The 6053-nt window shown below is 42.8% G+C and overlaps 1 pseudogene; it reads left to right on the top strand.

Moving 5' to 3' along the window:
* Nucleotides 1–593: 593 nt before the first annotated feature.
* LOC134967174 (5S ribosomal RNA) lies at nucleotides 594–713 on the top strand (annotated as a pseudogene).
* The last annotated feature ends 5340 nt before the right edge of the window (nucleotides 714–6053 follow it).

Below are 6053 nucleotides of genomic sequence, written 5' to 3'. Positions count from 1 at the left end.
CCCTCATCAGGTGTGTAGGTAGCTACAAGTGTGGACACTGTAATATTTGCAGGTACCTACATCCAAACCGGAAGACCTTCTCTGCAACAGGTGATGCGAAAGAATTCAAGATTAAAGAATATATGAACTGCAATTCAACATCTGTAATTTACCTCCTGGAATGTGATTGTGGTAAAAAATACATTGGGAAGACGAAAAGACAGCTGAAACTAAGGATACAAGAACACGTTCGGAACATCAAAAACAAGGTGGAAACACATGCAGTTTCCAAACATTTCTTGTCGCACCATAACTCCAATCCTGAGGCCTTAACATATAAAGCCATAGAACATGTCGCACTTGGCGAAAGAAGTGGTGACCTGGCGAATCTGCTATCCAGAAGGGAAATGTTCTGGATATTCCAATTGAAGACGATGCATCCGACTGGTTTCAATGAAAGCTATGAAATTTCTCCTTTTCTTTGAACTCTGATTTCTTGTCAACTCCCTCCCCCCCTTTACAATAAACACTGTGGTGTTTGGGTATGGCGCTTTATTCTTATTCCTAGGTTATATTTCAGTTGTGAAAAACCTCTGGTGAACTAGTGCTAAGTAGACTACAGCCATACCAAAATGGAACGCCCACTCTCGTCCGATCGTGGAAGTTAAGCATTTTTATGGGCCTGGCCAGTATCAAGGAGGGGGACCTCCGGAGAAGACTAGGTGCTGTAGAAACAGTGCATGCACATGAGAGTTCCTAAACCAGTGAAACAACTGTAAACCAAATATTATATCACCACTCACTCACACAACCCCTAAACACTTCTGGCGCTCACCATTTACCTATGAAGTATGGATATAATCTAATGCACAAGACACATCAACGTAGCACTCACACTCTTGTATAATTATTAAGTGATATAAGCAACTTAGCACAGGCACTTTATTTATTCATGCACTTTATTAATGTATTTTATTAATACCTTTTATTAATATTTATTTAATAATATTTATTAATTAGTTATATAATTCTCTAAATAGAAATTAATACATATCTGGTTATAAATAAATCGGTCATGATCTTTTGGTAATTTCAATTTTATTTCCTCCATACAAATTAATACATATCTGGTTATTAATAAGCCTGTCATGATTTCTCGCTAATGTATATATATTTTGTATTTTTATTTCCTCCATATGTTTTCCAGAACAACAAACCATATATCCATATTTGATCCAAATGAAGAAGTCGCACATAATATTCCCATATAATGAATTTGACATTGGGACCCACTATTGAAAAAGTGCTGCCAGAAACACCATATGCGGTTCACGTGCGTCTCAAGACTAAACCCCGGATATCATCCACTGAATGTAATCCCTAAAGGAAATGACGTGCGGCCTAACAGAGGAGTTCCGATTACAGCACGCTCTCCACGGCACACAGAGCTTCCGGGTTCCCACACGTGATGTAATGACGCGGACGTGGCGTCTGACGGAATTAACGTGACTTCATTGACGTGCTACCAAGTGTGGAAGCGGGCGCATGTGCAGAGGAGCCCGTTTGTGACTTCCTGACACCTGAGTATGAACTTAAAAGCGGACGCAAGCGCAGTAGAGCCCGCCGTACCACCGGAAGTGGGGCGGAAGTACCTGCTGCCAGTACATTGTAAATAATCAATTCACCTACACTCACTAAACTACTCGTTTTTGAAATATGTGATAAGGATCAGCTTTGTTTAGAGACACTTGTATTACTGATATACAAATTATTTAAATGTGAAAAACACTAAGATTTCTGTTCTCCCTAAACATCACTGTGGGAGGAAGTGATGTCACACATAGTCTTCTAATTGACAGAGGTATAAATACGAGCCCTGTCCCAGTACCACACTACCCTTGATGAAGTCCTGAAGGACGAAACGCGTTGGGCATTCCATGATCTTTCCCAGACCAACCTCCTGAACCTAAGATAAGCACTTTTTACACATTTACTACAAACCGATGTGTACCTTGTACTTTTAGATTTTTTCTTCTCTTTTAACCATATTTTTGTTCACATTTTTTATGAATTCTTATGCTTAAGCATGTTTTCTTAAACTAAAGTATATCAGTGTTTTTTAATCGTGTAAAATAAATATGCTTTTACTTTCTATATAAAAAATCTTTTTACGTTCCTTTACTATAGACACCATTGGTCGCTTGTGCCCATATTCTTGGTTTCTATATATATATATATATATATATATATATATATATATACATACATATATATACACACAAACACACACACACATATATATATATACACACACACACACACACACACACACATGCACATACATGTACATATATATATTTTTATATATATATATATATATATATATATATATATAAAGATTCACAGGCACATGCTACACACACAAACATGCATACATAACACAACACACTGTATCTTTAAACAAATACAGTGCACTGCACAGTGCACACATACCCAGAAGCTGCAGAGGACACACTGCCAGCCATGGCACATTGAGGACGACATATGGAGTTGCTGTGCATGAGCAGCAGCTTCCACTCACTGACAGACGCTGTAGGGAGACTTTGTTGGCAAGAGCTCCCTGCAGCGGTAGCTGCAATCGCGAATGCAAATGCGGTCGTGGCTTTTCTTGAGACAGAGACACCACTGTCTCAGTCTCTAAAAAGCAAATTTAGAATTTAGTTCATCAGGGGGGGGGGGGGGGGTTCTATGCAACCAGAAACCCCCCAGCGTGCACTACTGGTGCTGTCCTGTGAAATGGAGAACAAAAATTTGGAGGAAAAAATAGTGGAAGATCAGGAACCACTTCCAGTTCCTAGTACTAGTGCTGAAGCTGCTAATGCCACCAGTCATGACATTGATGATGTCGTCTGCTAGGGCCGATGCCCAATGTCATAGAGGGCATGTAAAATCCAAGAAGCAAAAATTAATAATCAGGGGAAAAAAAGAAATTATCGGATGAGAAATGTAAAATTGGCAATATGCCATTCACGATACGAAGTGGTAAGGAAAGACCTTGGCCTATGTTCATGACTGGTGGCTCAGCTTCTCATGAGGATGGAAGCCCTCCTCCCTCTCGAAAAATTAAAAATGAAGCTTGTTAAAGCACAGGAAAAAACAACTGTGCGTTCAGAGATATCACAAATCCCCAAGGAGAGTCCAAGTGTGTCCGTGGTTGTGATGTCTAGGCCTGACTTTCCCAAGACTTTATGGGAAGAGGAGGCTCCTACCACCATTTGCACGCCCCCTGTAAGTGGTGGGAGGAGCACCGTCAGTCCAGTTACTGATATTGAGATTGAGGATGTCACTGTAGAATTACACCAGGATGAGGAGGATATTGGTGTAGCTGGCGCTGAGGAGGAAGTTGACGATGAGGATTCTGATGATGATGTGGTTTGTTTGAAAAGGCACCAGTGAAGACAGTTGTTGGCCATGGTTTGAAAAAGCCCATTGTCATGCCTGGGCAAAATACAAAAAAAGCCACCTCTTCGGTGTGGAATTATTTCTCCAGAAATCTGGTGTCAAGCCATGTGTTGCCTTTGTCAATCCATTATAAGTAGGGGTAAGGATGTTAACCACTTAGGAACATCCTCCCTTATACGTCACCTGCAGCGCATTCATCAGAAGTCATTATCAAGTTCAGAAACTTTGGGTAATAGCGTAAGCAGTCCACTGACACTTAAATCTCTTCTTCCTGCAATCCACACCACCAACTCCCTCAACGTCAATTTCCTCCTCAGTCAGGAACATAAATAGTCCTGCAGGCCATGTCACTGGCATGACTGATGAGTCTGCTGCTGCCGCTGCTGTTGTTACTTCTGGGAGTCGATTTTCATCCCAGAGAGGATGTCGGAAGACCACTTGTACTACTTCAACTAAGCAATTGACTGTCCACAGTCCTTTGCAAGGAAGATGAAATATGACAGCAGTCACTCTGTTGCAAAGTGGATTACTAAGACCATAACAACTATGCTGGTGTTAGACGTGCATCCGGTATCCGCAATTAGTGCAATGGGATTTAGACAGTTGATGGACATACTGTGTCCCCGGTACCAAAACCCGTCTAGATACCACTTCACTAGGCAAGGGATTCCCGGACTGTACAGGGACATTAAGAAAAGTGTCCTCAGTGTCCTAAAAAATGCAGTTGTACCCACTGTCCACTTAACCACGGACATGTGGACAAGTGGAGCAGAGAAAATTAAGCACTACATGACTGTGATAGCTCATTGGGTAGATGTATTGCCTTCCGCAGCAACAACAGCAGCGGCACCAGCAACAGAATCTCACAAACGCCAACTCATTCCTTGGCAGGTTAATCTGTGTATCACCGGTTTCTGTAAGAGGCACACCGCTGACAACCTCTTACAGAAACTGAGAGACATCATCGCACAATGGCTTACCCCACTTAGACTCTCCTGGGGATTTGTGATATCTGATAACGCCAGCAATATTGTGCGTGTATTACATGTGGGCAAATTCCAGCACGTCCCATGTTTTGCACATACAATTAATTTGGTGGTGTAGAATATTTGAAAAATGACAGGGGCAGCAGGAGATGCTGTTGATTGCCCGAAAAATTGCAGGCCACTTTCGACATTCAGCGACTGCGTGCCAAAGACTGGAGCACCAGCAAACACTCTTGAACCTGCCCTGCCATCACCTAATGCAAGAGATAGTAACGAGGTGGAATTCAACCCTCTATATGCTTCAGAGGATGGAGGAGCAGCAAAAGGACATTCAAGCCTATACATACACCTATGATATAGGCAAAGGAGTGGGAATGCACCTTACTCAAGTGCAGTGGAGAATGATTTCCGTGTTGTGCAAGGTTCTCCAACCCTTCGAACTTGCCACCTGTGAAGTCAGTTCAGACACTTCCAGCTTGAGTCAGGTCATTCCCCTCATCAGGCTTTTGCAGAAGCAGCTGGAGAAATTGATGGAGGAGCTAAGACGGAGCGATTCTGCTAAGTATGTGGGACTTGTGGATGGAGCCCTTCATTCGCTTTAACAGGATTCAAGGGTGGCCAATCTGTTGAAATCAGAGCACTACATTTTGGCCACCGTGCTCGATCCTAGGTTTAAAGCCTACGTTGTATCGCTCTTTCTGGCGGACACAAGTCTGCAGAGGTGCAAAGACCTGCTGGTGAGTAAATTGTCAACTCAAGCGGAACGTGATCTGTCAACAACTCCTCCTTCATTTTCTCCCGCAACTGGGGCTGCGAGGAAAAGAATAAAATTTCCTTGCCCACCCGCTGGCAGTGATGCAGGGCAGTCAGGAGCAAGTGTTGACATCTGGACCGGACTGAAGGAGCTTCCAACAATTACTGACATGTCTACTGTCACTTCATATGATGCTGTCACCATTGAAAGAATGGTGGAGGATTTTATCGGTGACAGCATCCAAGTAGGCATGTCAGACAGTCCGTATGTATAATGGCAGGAAAAAGAGGCAATTTGGAGTGCACAAACTGGCTTTATTCTACCTAAGTTGCCCCCCCCCCCCTCCCCTCCAGTGTGTACTCCGAAAGAGTGTTTAGTGCAGCCGGTAACCTTGTCAGCGATCAGTGTAGGAGGTTACTTCCACAAAATGTGGAGAAGATGATCAAAATGAATTATAAATTCCACCAGGAAGACCTTTACCAGCAATTGCCTCCAGAAAGTACACAGGGACCTGTGATAGTGGATTCCAGTGAGGACAAATTAATACTCTGTGAGGATGAGGATGTAAACACTGAAAGGGGTGAGGAATCGGAGGATGAGGACAACATCTTGCCACTGAAGAGCCAGTTTGTGCAAGGAGAGATGAATTACTTCTTTTTTGGTGGGGGCCCAAACAAACCAGTCACTTCAGCCAGTCATGTGGCATACCCTGTCGCTGAAATAATTGGTTTGTTAAAGTGTGCATGTCCTGTTTATACAACATAAGGGTGCGTGGGAGGGCCCAAGGACAATTCCGTCTTGCACCTCTTTTTTTCTTTGCATTATGTGGTTTGTGGGACCTACTTTTTAAAAGTGCCATACTGTCTACCACT

This window comes from Pseudophryne corroboree, chromosome 10 (assembly GCF_028390025.1).
Source record: "Pseudophryne corroboree isolate aPseCor3 chromosome 10, aPseCor3.hap2, whole genome shotgun sequence".
NCBI classification, from domain to species: Eukaryota; Metazoa; Chordata; class Amphibia; order Anura; family Myobatrachidae; genus Pseudophryne; species Pseudophryne corroboree.
The sequence above is the reverse complement of the archived record's forward strand: the minus strand, read 5'-3'. Positions and strand labels throughout refer to the sequence as shown.